The 19,146-nt window shown below is 28.2% G+C and overlaps 1 protein-coding gene and 1 pseudogene across 1 annotated transcript in view; both read left to right on the forward strand.

The window, feature by feature from the left end:
• LOC121128684 (zwei Ig domain protein zig-8) overlaps window positions 1–19,146 on the forward strand; it is a 303,711-nt gene that overhangs the window by 100,211 nt on the left and 184,354 nt on the right. The window lies entirely within an intron of this gene.
• LOC121127652 (histone-lysine N-methyltransferase SETMAR-like) lies at window positions 17,503–18,490 on the forward strand (annotated as a pseudogene).

Raw genomic sequence — 19,146 nt, forward strand, 5'->3', positions numbered from 1 at the left:
TATTATAATTCAATTTCTATGTGCTTATGTGTATTTTTGTGTGTTCGCCGGTTTTTGTTGAAAATAAATAACAGTAAAAAAAAGATATTGGTTTGAAAATATCATTGTTATATGCACGGCTCGACAGTCTTTAAAATTAGATACAAGTCAATAAGTCTAGTCCAAAAAAAAAATTTTAAACAGAATTTATACTGTATAAAAAGTACAGCTAAAAATTGATCTTGTAAAATAAAAGTTATTATTCATATTCCATAGAAAGTAAGTCTTTCTTCAATGAATCATAATTTGAGCCCGCAAGTGCGGTATTTACGGACCAACATGCACTAGCCCGGCCAGTTATAACTAACTACGGGCTAACCTGGGTGTCGAGTCCTGCTTATATGTAATATATTATAAATTGGAAATTGAGTTATACTCATGAACTATCTTCGAAAAGTAATACTCAAAATATATGGAAATGAAAGTAAATAAAAAACCCTGAAGAGTAGATGTGTTTTAACAGTTATAATTGAGTTTTATTATTTACTAATTAGATAATAGTACAAACACTCAGCCAAGATGAACACATTTGTTATTAAATTAAGAGTTAGCGATAGATTTTATGAAAAAATGGGGAATTCTCTTGTAGGCCTATTGTTCTCTATATTTTACGCTGGGTTTTAATACATTAACCCTTTCGCATCGACGGGACTCTGGTGTCCCGTATTTTAATTAATTGGTCCTTGCATTATTTTTCATTATATTTCAGATATTTTTAAATTATTAGAAAGAGCAATATAGTAGATCTTGAAAATTTATAAAAAACTTTTTAACAGAGGACTTTATATTCGTATAATATAAGTCTTCAAACTCTGTCATTTTTTGGAACTCCATCAAATAATATTCTTTTTAATAATTATATGCTTTTCATGTATGGATAATTTAAATTTTTTATTGATTGTTTAATATTTGGATAGTATAAGGAGTATTGTTGAAAATTTTGCCATGTTTTTTTGAAAAAATGCAAATGTTATGGGATTTTAAAATTGTTAGGACAATGGTGTACCTCTGAGTTTGAAAGGTAACTTTTTTCTCTTCTTAGTAGATTTTTGAAATTTATCCAGGAAGAGACATTTATATTTGGTTTTTGTCCTTTCAGAGTATTCATATTAAAGAACTCTTTATTTTTAGACGGATTAGCAAGTAATACATGTACATACAAATATTTTTATAAATACTTTATTATTGAATGTAGAGTTATCATAAATGGAAAAAAACAACAACATAGAATAAGTTATTTTTAGCTTTTTAACACCCCAATAAGGGACCAAATTTATATAATTTTAGACGAAACAGACAGTGCTCATGGCAAAAACATTGACAATTTATTATATGATTATAATACTTAAGTATAGCAGATGATGAGCTAACCACAGAAACGAATACATTTCATTGACTCATTAAGCCAACATTCAGGTTGTTATTATGATACTTCCAAATTTTCAATTGGATGATAATCTCAAAGATAATTAGAGTGATAAAAAATAAAAATTAAGACCATTAATAGTCTAACTGAACGGAAGGATTATAAAATTTTTGTCCCACAATTGTTGAGCTCTACAACATAGGCATGGGATTGACGGTCTCATAGATCAAAAAAATACTTCATAAAACTAAGAATCTTCTACAATTTTTTGGATATAGTATGCTATATGGTTTATAACATTGAATATCCAAATAAATTATCGTTTCTTGAATTCAAAGTTAAAATTTACAAGAGTCTGATTAATTATTGTGAAAGGAGTAAAAGGGCAACCCAATCGTCTAGACCAACGAAAAGAAAAAATGTATCAGTTATGATGGACAACCATAGTGATCATTTACGGGAGTTTGAACAAAAAAGAAAAAGATTTCGTCAGTGTGCTAGCAAAAATATAGACAATTTAACTTTGGTCATTTGTATGGACTGTAATTTTGCCATATACTTTGTAAGAGATAGAAATTGCATCGTTATGTTTCAAATGTAAAGCCGTTATTATATACTTTGAATCAATTTTTAATAGTAAAATTGTTATTTAATTGAATTATGAAAAAAAAGTATATTAAAATAATTAAAAAATGTTAAGAATTCAACACCATAGCGTAAGTTTAGTATAATATTTATACATAATAAAAAATTACCGTTTACACCCAGAGGGGTATTAGTGTCCCATCAAATTCTGGCGAACCTATTCAAGTTATTAAAAAAATTATTGCGATTAGTTCCAATATGATCAAAGAAATCAAAAATTTACTATAATTATCTTTTCAATTCCTTGTGGGTATGAAAGGGTTACAAAATGAAAGTTTATTAATAGGTAATAAACGTACTATAAAAATAAATAATTAATTTTATATTGGTTAGACGTATTATTATTTTATTGCAAGATCAAAAAAGAAAAAAAAAACCACTCTAAAATGTTAAATTGAAAGATTAAAGAAAAATTAGATTTCATCATTTGAGAATTAAACATCTTTATCTACATAAAGATGTTCTCGTTACTCTCATATATTGACTTTGAAATTTCATTTATTTAAATTAAGTCATATCACTCTAACGTTAAACGAAAAACAATTTATTTTATTTACTAAAATAAGTGTAATTTAATTTAAATGATATAACAGGGAATTTTTTTAAACTAAATGTAATAGTTAACTTTATATAATTATATTTTAAAAGTAGTAGTGTTTCATGTAGAAATTGTCGCAAGTTTAGTTATTCATCTTGTGCATTGTTTCTTCAATATCAACAAAAATTGATAAAGTAAATACTGATAATAAAGTTTTATATATATATATATTAAATGCAAATATGTGTGTGTTTGTCCAGAATTAACGCTAAAAACAATCAATGGAGTTTCCTGAATTTTTTGAGGTAGGTTTTCAAGGCATAAGAAATGGTTCAAGTAACAAAGGTTTGGTCGTTCAAGGAATGAATGATATCTTATAAATTGAACTTTTCAAACATCAATTTTTCACAAACAAAAGAATATTTTATATAAAACAAAAAATAAAGACCGTAAAATGTTAAAAATAATTATTGCTGTTATGTATCTTTCCACACTTTTTTAAAAAGTAGATTTTAAGATTTAGAAAAAAAGAAGAAGAAAAGATAAGAAAACAAATATTTTTGCAATAATATGAAATATGAGCAAATGATAGTTTAGCATAAATATTTTGATTTCGCGAAATTTTATAATCTTCTTTTAAAAAAATGTGTACAAAGATACAAACGGACATGCAGCAAGAATAATTCAGAGAATTTTAAGCTATAAATTTTTATTTTATTTAAAGCAGAAGAGTTCAGAATTAAATTTAGTTTCTTTATGTCCCGGGCAACGGATAAACCCACTTTATTTATTGATAAAGAGAAAAAAAAATGGCCTTTACTTGGTCTAAGAATAGAATAGAAAAAAGGAGTGCATGTTTCATTTAATAAGTATTCCTTGGCTTTTTCCATCCACATTATAAGCGTTCTTAAGTGAAATGATTTATTAACATAATTATGATTTATTGCTATAAGTTGTGTAGGCAGAAATTTCATGCATTACATATTTTTACAGCATTTTGAATTTGGTTCAGATGGTAAATATTGTGCAGGGTCTGTAAGTTATCTGTCCCGTGAAAATAATTAAGCTTTTCAAATACAATTTTCTCTCCAACAAGTTATCAAATTAAAAAATAAATAAAATGAGGTTCTGAAATCTTGATAGTTTCATATTTAATTTGTTTAATAAATTCACTCCCAGTCTCAATTAAACCTTTATACGTGGTAAAAGTGCGTTTCACTAAGTCCCAGAGTTCAATCAATTTTGATACTGTCGCTCCCAGAAGCTATTCCAAGGAGGGCTCCGTGCCTTCTCCAAATATTTAGGAGAACAAATTCCTCAATTAATTCATTCTTTTTTTAACTGGGCAAAATTTGCTTTCTAAGTGCCGTGTATGCCCAAAAGAGCGCACTAAACTGGTCGCATAGAAAGCTTGCACATCATGCATATGGTAAGATATTAAGAAGGAATAAAAAAGTTTTTACATGTCATTAAAAGAAATCCACAGTTAACTACTTTTTAAAGTGATAATTGGTAGACTTTTGAATGCCGTCCCTAAATTAGTGGGTAGATAGTTTTATATACATTCAGATAAAAAAACATTTAACTAAACATGCACTAATCCAAACAAACTCATAAATTCATTAGTTGGGTATAATGATATTATATAATTTTTTTTTTGAAGAACCAAAATGAGTCCTAAATTAAAGTTATGATATTATGTATATACTACTATTAAAAAAATAACCTCTCTCTCTCTCCCCCCCCAATTCATAAGGAAAATAGAAAGGTTACATATTTTTTTATAGTAATATTTTGAAAAAAATTATTCTAATAAATTAGAAACCACTGCTTATATGATTATCAAACCTCTTAAAGTTTAGGTTCAATCAACTCTTCAGCTTTTACTCTCATTGTAACACAATTTAAATACCTTACAATGATCATGATTGGTATATCGTATGAAAGATGTCAAGATAAGCCTAGTTTCAGTCATATAACTTGGAACAATAGATATTTTTGGATTTTTCTCCTTGTAACGACTTTCATTTTGGAGATTCCATGGGACATGCAAATTATTTATGTTTATTATTTATGTACTAGCGGTAGTAGTCAATGCCAGAGTAATTAAACATCGCCTAAAAGACAAATTTTGCTTTACGAATATAGAAGATAAATCCTTAGGAAATTTTCACCATTTCTTTCCATCTTTCATGATATCACTCACACGTAACTACTCAATACTTTTAACAATTCATATGACATGTTCTTTCGCCAAGAATGAAGGTATAAAAATAAGGGTTTGAGAAACAAAAATTTACTATGATGGGATAACTGATGAGAATTTTCATCTCAGGAGCGTTTACTAATAAAAAGAAACAAAATTCATTTTGAAATAGCGTCGTTTATACTTGATATGTACATGAATTATGATATATATATATCCCAAAATGAAGAAGTTTGTGCTAGAAACTATTTTCATTTGGAAGAAATTTTTTTATAATAAAATAAGGATAAAAAAATTTCAAGTAAATTTTTTGAAAAGCCAAACCTCCCACCACTCAAAAAAAAATGTACATACAATCCTTTGGACGCCCATGTATATATATCATGGAGGTGTACTGTATATATTGAACCCAGTCCCTTGTTGTCATATATTAATTCATTCATTTAGACACCCTGACATATTTTTTTTTTATTAATATAGACAATGATTAATAAAATAATGATTTAAATATGTATGTATATTAAGTTAATCTTCGAATGTAATCTTTCTTTTATACAGTAAAAAAAATGTCCCAAACAATGCTGGTATATACTTTATGGATTACTTTATCTTTTGACGAATTTTAAATTTATTACCATATATATGTAATGATTAGATTAAAAAATATCCTTGAATACCAAATAAATGATGTGACAACTATTCTATATCATAATTCTTTTTATACACCTCAACTAAAGTATTAAAGTATTTTAAAAATCATGGAGTGTGTATAACAATTTCAATCTTCTTCTGAAATCATTTAGGTATACATAAATTCATCATACATTATATTTTTTCTCAAATACTTTTCTTTGACATTTTTGGGAGAAAAATAATTTGTTTCCATAAAATTTAAGTGCTTTTTATGATCCATTAAATCAGTACCCCTTAATTTACTTTATAGTTTTCTACATGTAAATAGATAGCAGGCTTTTCCTACTTTTTAATTCTAAAATACAATTTATTGGATTTCATAAAGATTATAATGGATTATTGTTATTTAATTCTTGTAAAAATCTTTTTTGATATATGAAGTATTCAATTAATATCAAAATGTGTACATAAACACGTTTTTGATGTATCATTTATCAGCATTGGTAAGAGTTTATTTTTACATTTCATGGACTTTTTCTGAAATGTATGTATGTCCAGGTTGGACCCTAAATACTGTAAAACAATAATTGTATATCTAAACTTAGTAAAATAAAATTGGTCATGAATACTGTTGAACATGAAATGATTGCCTATTGCAGAAATTATAGCCTTGAGTCTGTTAAGTACGGCATCATAGTAAGTGTTGTGACGGCTTTTATTTGTTCAGCCTGGTCCAGTATAAAGACCAGTCTTATAGGTCCTTAAGACCGTCAATTATTTGGAACACTCCTTAGAACTATTGTTACTTGGAAGTTTCCCCAAAAATATCAAAGGTTTAATAAGCCAATTAAGATATATGAGATCAATGCACATATCTTGCAAAAAAATTTATTTTTTCATTATTCAGGACGGTCCATTGAAATATGAACACTTACTTAGTCAATTATTAATGAGGATTTAGTGATGTAAATTAGTTCATATTTTTATTTATTGAAACAAAAACAATTAGTCACAAAACAAAACAAATCTGAGATCTCAAGCTTACGTACAACTCGAGAAAATGACACTTGAACGTCATCGACAAATTTCCATTTACTCACTTCAAGCTGTTGGGCGTCCACAGGACGACTGTTCACGCCGTCAGCAACTCCAAAACGTTGGACAGGAAGAAATCTCTGTCAAAAAGGCAAAACTGGATCCGGATGAGTTAAAGAAAACATCCCTGACCAATATCATCAAGTCCATGAGGGCCAATGCAAGAGATCTGGGGGTTTAACACCAGAATGCCCAAATAACTATTAAAAAGTGGATGGAAATAACCTTGTGAGGGTGGAGGGGCCACTTTAGACACATCAATGAAAGAAACCCATCTCCTCCGTTGCAAAACTCTTTGATTGAGTTTTGCATTAGTCTTTTGAGTTATTTTGCCCTCAAAGCCACTGTCAGCCAGCACTGGAACGTCATAACAGGGACTGCACCTTTTGCGTCGGATCCCAGGACTTCTGCAAGCACCTGGAAGCGATAATTGCTGCTAAGGGTGGCTACATTAACGATTAAGAGAGCTCAGACACACATCTATTTATATTATTAATTTGTTGAAATTCTATTTTTATGTAATTAATTATATCTGTTTAAAATTCAAATTCTTCAGTTTTAAATGGATCACTCGGTAATACGAACTTATTCAATTTTTACTTTGTTATATAATTTATTCTACTGTTCAACAGAATTATAACTATAAAAAAAAACACCCTTAATCATGTCACGAATGAATCTTTTATTTGGAAGTTTTCAGTGCTTCCAAATAAGAATAGGGCTTCATACAGACAAAGCCTGTCCTCCAAAATCGATCAGATTCTAAATTCATGGAATTCAAATTCTGTGTCGATAGAGACTAAAAGTTGATCATCCTTAGCTAGGCTTATAAGACTCACAACAACTTTTACATCATACAAGATATGTATGAGTATGTACCCACATTTTGAAAAATCTAAATTTCTTACCTGAAGTTCAAATTGGTACTAGACTACAGACTTTTCTTCAAGTTGGTGTCCACGTACTGAAAACTTTTAAGTTTGAACACCTAGGGTTAATAGATATTACTGTATTGACTAATGACGCCATTTACCTTTTTTAATCTGTGTGTTTTTTTTATTTTAAAAAATTCAAATAGATTTCTAATCAAAGTCCGATTCTTTTATGAGGTTGAATAGAGTTTCGACATAAATTACTTTAGCATCACTAAAACAATCTAAGAAGTCATTCCAGACTTCACCTAATTAAAGGATCTCTTGCTTCTTTTTACTCTTGTAATAAAAAAATGACTTAAAATGTTTTAAACAAACTTTGTTGACAATTGATCAATAACTTATAAGAAATTTTTTTGTACAATAATATCTCTAAATTTCATAAGCTTTATAAGGTTAATTGGAAAGTATATCTTTAACAATATTTAACATCCACCCTCTCATTGCACAATATAAGGTTGTGTAATGTGTGCAAATAGTTATAGTTTTTTCTAGAGTTAGACAATTGTACCTATTGTCTTGTTCATTAAATAATTGTATGTTAAAAAAAAATTAAAGTCTGTAATGAATGTTTTACTACATTCGACGTTGTTTTTATATAAGTATATATTTCTTTTACCAAAACTTTCCATAAGCAAAACACTTTATGTACGTATTTTAGATTATGAATATAAATAACAACATTTGAAAAAGTAAAAAAAGCTACAAAATTCTAGTAATTTAACATACCAAATATATATCATAAACATTTATATTGAGTAGAAAGCAACAAATAATTCTTAAAATGTGCTTCAGAAGTTTTAAATTAAGTTTAACGGTCTCAATTTTATATGAGAACAAGTTTTTTAGCGTTTTTAAAATATACTAAAATGACTAGTTTGATATCATTTACAAATGTGTACAAAAACAAATTTCCAAGTTCCCTTTGATACTTTCTATTTAATCTTATAAAAAAATAAGAGCAAATTATTGAGTTGTTTTGATAGATATACAACTCTTTTTTTAAAAAAAGGTATGAATTATTTGAAAATATCTATTGCTTTTCACGAAATACCTCGGGCAGCATCCTTCAAAAATTAAAATGAATATCTCCTCTAAAAAAATCACCTAGGTGGAAAATATGCTAATTTACCTTAAATTGTTTGTTTGAAATTACAAAATGCATAAAAGAAATATTTAATATTAATTTTATACGCATCGAATTAGCATTAAATTAAATGCACGTGTTTGAAAACAGGGGGGAAAAAAATTACGACAAAAAATTTTAATTTAGTCTGTCTGACATTTTTTTTATAAATTTAAAGCTAAAAAATTGTAAAATGTTTTAATATTTTTAAATTTGACTTGATAATATATGTATGTAATGATTGATTAAATCAATTAATTAATTGACTCAGGGTGGTCTTTCTAAAATATCTTGTATTCTTTCTTTTATAAAGAGTATTCTTGAGAAAAAACAACATCAATAACTTTAATGACTCAGCTGACCTTAATTACATGATAAGGAAAAACAAACTAAAGGGTCTTCTTCTTGACCTTAATTTGAGATTATAAAGGAACACTCAAATATCATGTTGAGTAGAGTCATATTAAGGTTCTATTAATACAAGGAGGTACATTTATATATTTAAGTGTCTTATTAATTTTAGTTTCCAGATTTACTTTCATTTATATTTTCAAATCATTTCTTAGTATTTATAAAGTGTTTTTAGGACACATCATCATTGCAGAATTCAACTTTTCTGAAAGCAAAACAACAGCATTTTATAGAAATTAAAATCTTTACTTCTTTACAATTATTTTTTTTTTTATTCATTTTATTGAGGAAATAGGTTTTCTTTTGATTTTTGTATATTTTTTTATTCTCTATATAAACGACTTTACCTCCAACATAGTCAAATTACTATAACAACTGTTGTACATAAGAACTCCATGTAGTAACCTATAAATAAGCCATATTTGCAATATATTTTCAACTATGGGAAAACTGCAGAGATTAATTTACATATAATTAATTTTTTTTTATATTCGTTCCTGATAAATGACTAAGATTAAGAATATATAGTTTTTTTAGAAATGGTCCTATGGTATACAATGTCCTTAATTTTTCCCATCGTTTTTTTTCTTCGTGGGATATTACTAAAATATAAATTAATTAAAAAATATAAATCGTGAGGGTATTAAATATGTCTTTTATCCTGGGTATACATACTGCCTATTGGGTTTCCGCGATCGCTATTGATACATATAATTTGTCAAATAGGCGAACGAAACTCACACCTATAACTTCAAAAATATTCGATCTACGGCGTTTTCTTACAAAACATAAATGTATTGGATTTTTCGGATATAAATATATAAATTGATTGATTAACTAATCAACTTCATATGTATAATTTGTGTCATACGTAAGTAATACAATTCAAATATTTGAGTATACATTAATTTAATTCAAATCAGTTCAAGAATGGACTTTACAATAGTGTCTATAATTTGTGATTTGATCCAAAAAATAATTTGTTTAATTTGAAATTAAAACTTCTTTAAATATTTAGTATGAAAATCAACTCTAACATATTTAATCATAACATATTTGTCGGTTTTTTCATGTTATTATATTATGAGTTCTAATTTGAAAGTTGTGTCTTGATCAGCTTCATTAGAAAGGAGAAGGGGAAAAATAGAAAAATAATATCAATTCAAAATATAGTAAGCCTTGTTCTTTTTTGATTTTGAATTATATCTGTACATTCAGTTTATCCTTCATGTTTTTGGATTTCAAATATTATCCCAAAAGGAAAGAGTTGCTTAAAATACCACATGATATTGATAAAAAATTACAACTACAACAAATATTAAAGTTCATAATTGTTCAAAGTGCATATGTATCAGTTGAACAACGTTAATTTATCATCAAATATGATGTTTTTCACAATAAAAATCTTTCCTGATTGGAGCTTGTGCTCTTCAACATAGTGTTAGAACTCATTGACTATTCTTATTTATTATTTTTTATAAATTATTTTATCATCCTTTTCATTGTTTATTATTCTCCTACCAATATAAGTAATCTGAACGAGATACAACAGAGCATCTTGGAGCCAATATAAATAAAAATAAGAAAGCACCGTCTTAAAAAGTGTTTTTACTGATTCTGTATCTTCTTTTGAATTTGATATATTTCCATTTTATGCTCAAAGAGGATGAAAAACGAAACTCTTCTTTAGAGCCTTATAACTTATTTTTAATATATAGTGATGAAGAATATCATAGCTAAAATTATATAAAAATATTCTTACTATGATATAAAGAAACATTCATTTAAAAAATACGCATTTCCAAGGATTTTTGTTCCGTTTGGTTTTTTTAAGTGATCCCATTCTGAAATATTAAATTATCTAATCATCGGGATGGATCCCTTGATTGTTTTGATCCTGGTATCTCATTTTCGAGGAAGGAGTCCACTCTACACCCTTATGAGGTCTGCTTATTTTTCTTGGGTGAATTCTTCTCCCGTCGTCCCTTGTGGAATTCGAATTCGAAAATCTCTTGAGATGGATAATCAAGTTAGAAGTATCTTCCTTAGATTGCCTTAATCTTCCTTTTTAGAGGCATAAATTCGGGAAATTGACATTGAAATCGGACAAAGTATTATGATAATGTGGCTTATTTTCTAGTACACCCCCCCCCCAAAAAAAAAAAATGGGATCACCCCAAAATGGAACCAAAAAAAATGGGTGGATAATCATTTTTTAATAGATATTTTTATAATATAAGTTATGATATTTCTTATCACTACAGACAATGATTAACTTATAAGGCTCAAAAGAAAAATGTCGTTTTTCATCCTTTTTCAGCCAAAAAAGGGAAATATATTGAGTTTAAAAAGGGATTAAAATCATTTATAGTCATTAAAACTCTTTTACATAAGTTTTAATAATCCTACTTATAATTTTTGGGACTGTTTTAAGGGTAAAAAATGGCTCCGAACAATAATAGGCTCAAACTATCATAATCCCAGATATTTTAGAATTCCGATGACTGAGAGAAAAACTGAGATCAGTTCTGGAGTTTGTACTCATAGATAAATTAGATTATAGTCATTTTTACAAAATTTCACCCCCCCCAATTGTTCCTCTGTATTATCGAGGTTGCAACGAATATTTGTTACAGTTTCTTATTATTTCTCTTCCCAAACGATGAATATAAAAAAGATATATAGCGCATGAGATTGGAAAATCTATTATTCTTTATAGAAAATGTGATATTTGATAATAATTTATGGACTTAGAAATAAACTACAGTGTACGAAGTTAAATATTATTTTCTCCAACTACTAGTTTAGATAATAAATTCATAGGTATAAAATATAATTGTAAAAAGTATTAGGCTTGTTCTTTAATGTCTATAGGATCTATCCTTTGTAACAACTAATAAGCACAAATGAGCTTTTATTTAGCTTCAATATCCATTTTAATGTTAAGGTGGCTTAAAATTCCAGAGAACTACTTAAGTTATATAATGCACCTAATTGACAAAATAGAACCGTTAGCGATCTGAAACCTCTTTATAATATCAAAAATATACTCGGTTATTAATTGACTTTTTTCTAAGATAATATTCATATGTAGTCCTTCGTACTGATGGTGTGTCAATACACTCCAGTATTCAAACTAGTTGAAACATTAAATATTTAAATGATTTTTTTTCTGGTAACGACGCTCATGATGCCTTAATATTTTATATGAGAATAAAAATTTCTATATTTATAAACTCTGGGAAAAATCCTTTCTGGAAGATCTCTATATTTACCAAATCTAGTATACGAAAAAATTTCCTCAGACAATGCCTAATAAAATTTAAAAGGAATACCAATAAATTTCAGAGACATCAAAGACAATGATAGCATCTCTTTACCTAGTAAGTATTTCATAATGTAGTAATCAAAGCTGACAGTGAATTGTAAAATAAAACCCAGACGTAGAAATTTATAGCCAAATACTTTTTTTTAAAGGCCAAGATTGAAAAAAAATAAAAATGGAATGACATGGCTCAGTGTATAACGCACTCCAGAGAAATCATTGCCTTGAACTCAATTTGGCGCCGCTTTTGTTCCTAGAAAAGGAAATATACTTAATGTATATGGACATAAAAATAATTCTTAGGTCAGATATGTAATTCTATAATGTTTACTTAAACTTCGTCAGTGCAACTCCATCTGACCAATTAAAGTAACATTAAAAAAATAAATTTGTAGATATTTGCAAATGGTAGGCTGCTGATAAACGGTGAAGCCTCTATTGATCATCCAGTTGGTTTTCTAAATGCTTCGGTGTAAGTAAATGGAAATGGGTAGCCAATGAAGTTGTAGTTGAGTTTTGGGATAATTTAGGATTTAGTAACCTTAGCATTGCAATTATCCCACTTTTATCAAAATTCAATATCTTTCACATTTTGATTACTCTATGGCTCTACTTTGAACTATCAATGATCATGAATAAATTTACTTTCAATTAATTTCATCAAATGTGCGGATGTCTTTCCTCTAAAGTAAACTTCAGTAATATTTCTATGGTTCCTTTGACTATTCGGATAAATTTCAGTTTATAAAACAGTTTGGCTGAATTAAGTATTTGATCATGATATCATCATAAGCAAAACTTGTAACCTAAAATTGTCTGACTGAAATTCAATCTTAAACTTGTTTGACCATCATAATACATAGTGAAGGTATTTTAAATCGGGTTTTGGTTTTACAATCGCTTAACATTTTAAAAATTCCTATTTTACCATAATGGTTTAAAACATAAACCTTTAAAACGGTTTCGAACTTGGATGTAGTATAAATCACACGGCTGTATCCACGAGTTTACATTTAAATCTAATTGGTAGATAAATTAACATTGTAACTTTTCTTTATTAGAAAAGTTATTTAAAAACACTGAAGATGACATTCATTTTCTAAACTAAAACCCAAAAACATACTTTGGACTGGCCCAACTAATTTACAAAAAGTTTCATCTTTATTTATTTTTGAAGCTCAAGTAATGCTCGTATCCAACTCTAATTATAAGTTTTCTGAAATCAAAAAGTCTGGAAGATAGTAATTAATTTGAATAAAATGTGTCATGGGGTAATAAAATTAATTGAATATCTATTTTTTTTTTTTTTGTTGTATATGAAATTTATTATTTATATTTAAATTTTTATAGTTTTAAAAAGTATATGCTTTAAACCTATGCCAAACCTTCATATAAACACTGATACATTTATTTTTATTTTATGGCGTACTATATTTTTAAATTACCATTTATTATAAAAAAATTTAGACATATAAAGTCAATTTTTTATTTGGAAAAATATCATTTCAATAGAAGAGTCTAAAAAATAATATTTATAAAGAGAGATAATATTCAAATATGTGAGTTGTATTTATGTACTTTTGGTATTCTATTAATAAAAGGTGTTCCCTCCAATTGATATAATTTATTCCAAACAAATATCTGAATATAGTTATTTTTCCTTCATTTTGTATAGGCTTGATACACAGTCCATATGTTACATTAATATATGTATGTATATGAACATTTCCCCACGTCTTGTCCTTACAATAAATACATAGAACAAACAGTAGAAAACATAATATAAATTTATGCAACACATGGAAAAAGAGTGTGAATTTGCTGAATAATTATGTACCAACAAAATAAATACATATGTTTATCAAGTATAAATACTTCTTGTTTCTACATTTAGAGACATAAATATATAGATACAAGAAAATTTAGTTTTCTCAATAGTGTACATACATAATATATACAAATGCTAAAAACTTGTTTAACTTTTATTGCTCATTTCATAATAACAATTTTTTTATTATTGTAGGTATATAATTGCCCATTTACAAAGATAGTCCTATGTATATGTATATATTTATGGGTATAGTGTATGTAAGTCTAATTAACATTTAATCTTACTTTAATATTTATTACATTTAAAAAAACAACCTGTATACAATATAATGTGTTGCTTACATACAATAAAATCTTTTTTTTTTCTATAGAAATTAATTAATTAAACTAGAACAGACCCTGGGTTAAGTGCAGAACCTCCATTTAAATTCAAATTCAGTAATGAATTTCAATTTGTTACAAAGTTAATGCATATTTACATTTTGTATAACCTTGATCTCTCAAAATTTAATAGCCTCTTACTGTGATTATATATTATGTTCCAACCAAGTTTAATCAAAATTGATCCATAACTTATACTGTAAACCTGGTGACTAAAAAACTAACTAGCAAAATAACGGAGGAAAAAATATAATGAAAGAATGAAAAAGAAGAATATGTATTTGCATCAAAAAACGATCAAACTGATACAGAGATAGATGATGATTCCTTTATTGCAATAAAGGACCACGTAAAATACATGGTCGCATGTTTCTATTTAGTAAACATTTCTTAACCCCCCTCTCTATCAATGTTACTAGAACAAGGTTAGGCAACAAGAAAATTGCTGGGCAATCAAAGCAGATTTATTAAATAATTCTATCTCTCTTTCTATTTCTGGTGACGTCATTGAACGTCCTGGTTATGAATACTCCATAAATTTAGAAAGTATTAAATTGTGGAACTTCGATATTTTAACAACTATAATTGTCAACAATAAGTCTTAAAATTAAATAAATTATTAAGATATAGATATAAAACATGTTAATAGATAATCTGTTTTAATATTTTTCATTTTTCATATATTTTATTTAATTATGTTACAAAAAATAAAAATGTCTGTGCAGTGGCTATTTGTAAAACCCAAAATGTATTTCATAACATCGATTCCCAAAAGGCTTTCCAAGATGGATTTTTTATTGCCGAAGAAAAGACAAATTGAATACTGATTAAATCAGAATTTCTGCTCATCATTTTGATCCTTAGTGTTTGATAATTTGAAAAACTTACTATTTACGTTATTTTTAGTAAAATATTGCTTCAGAAATATAGAATAATAAATTTGATGATAATGATATCATTTATTTAAATTTACTTTTAAAATTTATGTAGTATCAATAACCGAGACTCGTCCTAATAATGTCACCAGAAATAGAAAGAGATTTATTTAATTAATCTGCTGTGCTGCTCAACCATTTTCTTGTAGCCTAACATTATTCCAGAAACATTGCTCTCTTTATAAATTACGTACATTACAGCTTGTGCTTGCATTTTCAAACCCCTTCTTTCTACTATATGTACGTAGTACATAGCCACTAAGGAGATATGGTGATGTTAAGAAAAAAAAAGTTTCTAACATGTAGAAAGCATTGACAATAATATACGGGAAAATGCTATAGAGGAATGTTCAAACAAGGCTGAGAAATCAAAATTAAAAGAAAAGCCTAGGGAAAAGAAAAAAACCATAACTATTTGGTAGTTTGTTAATGTAAATTAGCTAGCGCAGGAAAAAGGATCTGAATCATGTATCCCAGCACCTTTGCACGGATCAACCAAAAGCGAGCAGGGTACCCTTTAAGTAATAAAAAAGATTTATATTATCCATTGTCCACGAGATACATGGATGAAGAGATGGAAAATTATTACAGAATTTATGAAACTTACAAATGGAAAAGAAGTAGTAATATATAATGTATAACTATATTTAGGATTTAATATAATATGAACATGCAGAAAAATTAAATGAACAAAGTATCACAGAGTACTTATTACCTATTATACATTATAATGTTTTTCTTTTATGTAACTTTTTCAAATTCTGAATGATCAAGAGCTCAAAGATGAGTCTGACATGTGTCACTCTACATATATTTTGTCAATGCAGTCTTTCCCTCTATGAATTAAATTATACACAAATATACATGTTGACATCTGTATAAAATTGTAGAAAAGCTCTGCGAAGTCTTTTTAAGGGGGATCCTGCATACTTATTCAAGTTGTCCTTAATCCATATACATATCTCTTAAGTGTTAATATGTATATATGTCTCCAGATATCATTAGAATACAACTTTTTCAAGTCCAACTCAAGTCTGAGTACTCATGAAAACGAGTTTAAGACAAGTCTGATTTCATGAAAAAATGACTCAAGCTGGGACTCAAGTACTACGGCTTAGGTTAGATTCCTAATAATCCACGATTAAATCGTAATATTGTATACAGTATGCGTAAGAAAATTATTCCGTTTTTGATAGTAAGATTTAAATCAATTTAATCTAAAACAACATGTACATAGTATAAGTATTAGATTTCATTAAAAAAAGCAAAGGGTTATTCCGGTGTTACTCTTGTCAAGAAGGGAGCAGGAAATCACATTGAAAATGGTGAAAATAATTGAAAAAAAGGAAAATTATTTATAAAATACCAATACACTAATAAATGTAATATGAATGTTTCTTTGTATTTGAGAAAGTCCCTGATAATTATATTGACCAATAAAAAAATATTGCATCAAATATAAAATAATTGTCTAGATAAGAATTCCAGTTATTATTTTTGTCAAAAAATTAACAAATCAGTAAAGAAAATCTGGAGAGACTCCCACCGCTGTTAATGAGCCTTATGACCTTACGGACAAGCTCAATAGAGCAATTCACAAAGTGTGCAACCTCATTAAAAGAGGGATGGGCGTGAAGAAGATCTACAATCCTTTGGTTTTTTTTTGCATAAATTTTCATTGTTTGTTGACATATTGCAATTAATATTACAGCGTATGAAAGCTGATAAATTTGGAAACGGTTTTTTTTCAATAATTCAACATCCATTGCAAGTTATAAAAACTTTATAGAACTTTAATCGTCATGGCACAATTTGCTTTAACAAACTGTTACTTCTATAAGAATATCATTTATGTACGTAGGCTGCTTTATATATTTCTGACTAAGGCTACACTTAGTGTTGCGAGTTGGACATTTCCTTTGGTAAGTTTGACATTTTTTAGCATAACCATACTAAAATGTTTTGACGAACGAGCTTCATTTTTATTGTTTACATTAACTTGAATAAATTAATTTGGCAAAAAAAGGAATTAAGGCATGAATGTTTTGTGCAATCCTTTTTCAAAACTTTCGACGTGGATTATCACGACAAAAGTGCATTGATGAACTTAAATCTTTGTATGGAAATGAAGCACCACCATCATATAGCAGTGTGACAAACTGGTTTAATGAATTCAATTGTGGCTTACACTCGCTCAAAGACGAATTCCGTAAAGGTCGTCCAAAAACAGCCGTTATGCAAGGAAACATTGATGCCGTGCGCGAAGTGATAATGCAAGATCGTCATGTGACATACCATGGGATAAAGGCATCCTTGGCATTTTTTCACCAGCCTACATTCGATATTGCATGTACACCTGGCCGTAAAAAAGATGTGTTCTCTTTGAATTCTGCACAATTTGACAATCCCCTAAAAGAAGGCTCGTGTCGATTGGGGCAAAGAAATTTTGAAAACATACGCTTGCGGTGCTTCAAAAGACGTTTATGAGATCGTCACAGATAACAAATCATGGATCTATGCGTATGGTCCCGAAACAAAACAACAATCGACTGTTTGGGCCTTGGAAGATTAGTCAAATCCAACGAAAGTTGTTCGTGGAAGAAGCACTTCCAAGCAAATGGTCGCCTGCGTCTTCGGCAAAACTGTTCATGTGGTGACTGTTCTACTTGAGCATTGTAGGAGGGTCAATTTTGAGTGGTGCATCACTATTTGTTTGCCTGAAGTCTTTGTAGTAATTCGAAAAACAAACAAGAGAAGAAGAATCATTGCTCACCATGACAATGCCAGCTCTCCCACATCGACTAAAACCAGCGCCTTTTTGGCCGGCCAAAACGTCGAATTGATGGGTCATCCGCCGTACATCCCTGACTTGGTACCCAATGTCTTCTTTATATGCCCGTACATCAAGGAAAAAATGCGTAGTCAACATAGTTTAAAAATCATGTCTTGGAGGTGCCTCAATCGGAGTGGAAAACGAGCTTCAACAATTGGTTTGATCACATTCAAAAGTATATATCATGCTCGATAATACATTGAAAAACAATAAAACCATTTTTGATGAGAAATATTCGCATTTTGATTATTAGGACAGAAATATATATATAAGCCTTCGTACAATTCTACAATGCTGACGGAAATGGAATCTTTAAAAATTGTGTAGGCTCAAATAGAAATGATTGAACTTAAGACATTACTATGACATAAATCTCAGCATTAAAGTATACATTAAATTTTGATTCATTATCAAATAATATTGATTTTTTTTTTTTAATTATTCATAAATTCATTTTACAGCCCTATACAAATAGGAGCTTTACGACACCAACCCTTGGGGCATTTCCCCCTGAATATAATTTAAAGTATCTAGTTTATATCAAGGGAAATTATAGTCATTATTTATTTCTAATTCTTTAGAGAGATGACAGATAAATCATTCAATGATATACAAGGCAGAATCATCTTGCATTCTGTATTCTGATATTCACTTCAAATCCCAAGGAATAAAATTGAAAATTTCTTAGAAGATCATTAGGGTAGTCAAAGCTGTTGCACTTGAGTCAAGAAATAAGTCAATTTACAAGGATAGGTTGAATAAACAAGATGTTTGAACTATTTGAATATAAAGGGGTTTTAATTAACAGCACTCACATTTTTTTAAATAAAACGAAAACGGTTTAAGATATC

This window comes from Lepeophtheirus salmonis, chromosome 13 (genome assembly GCF_016086655.4).
Source record: "Lepeophtheirus salmonis chromosome 13, UVic_Lsal_1.4, whole genome shotgun sequence".
In the NCBI taxonomy this organism is placed as follows: domain Eukaryota; kingdom Metazoa; phylum Arthropoda; class Copepoda; order Siphonostomatoida; family Caligidae; genus Lepeophtheirus; species Lepeophtheirus salmonis.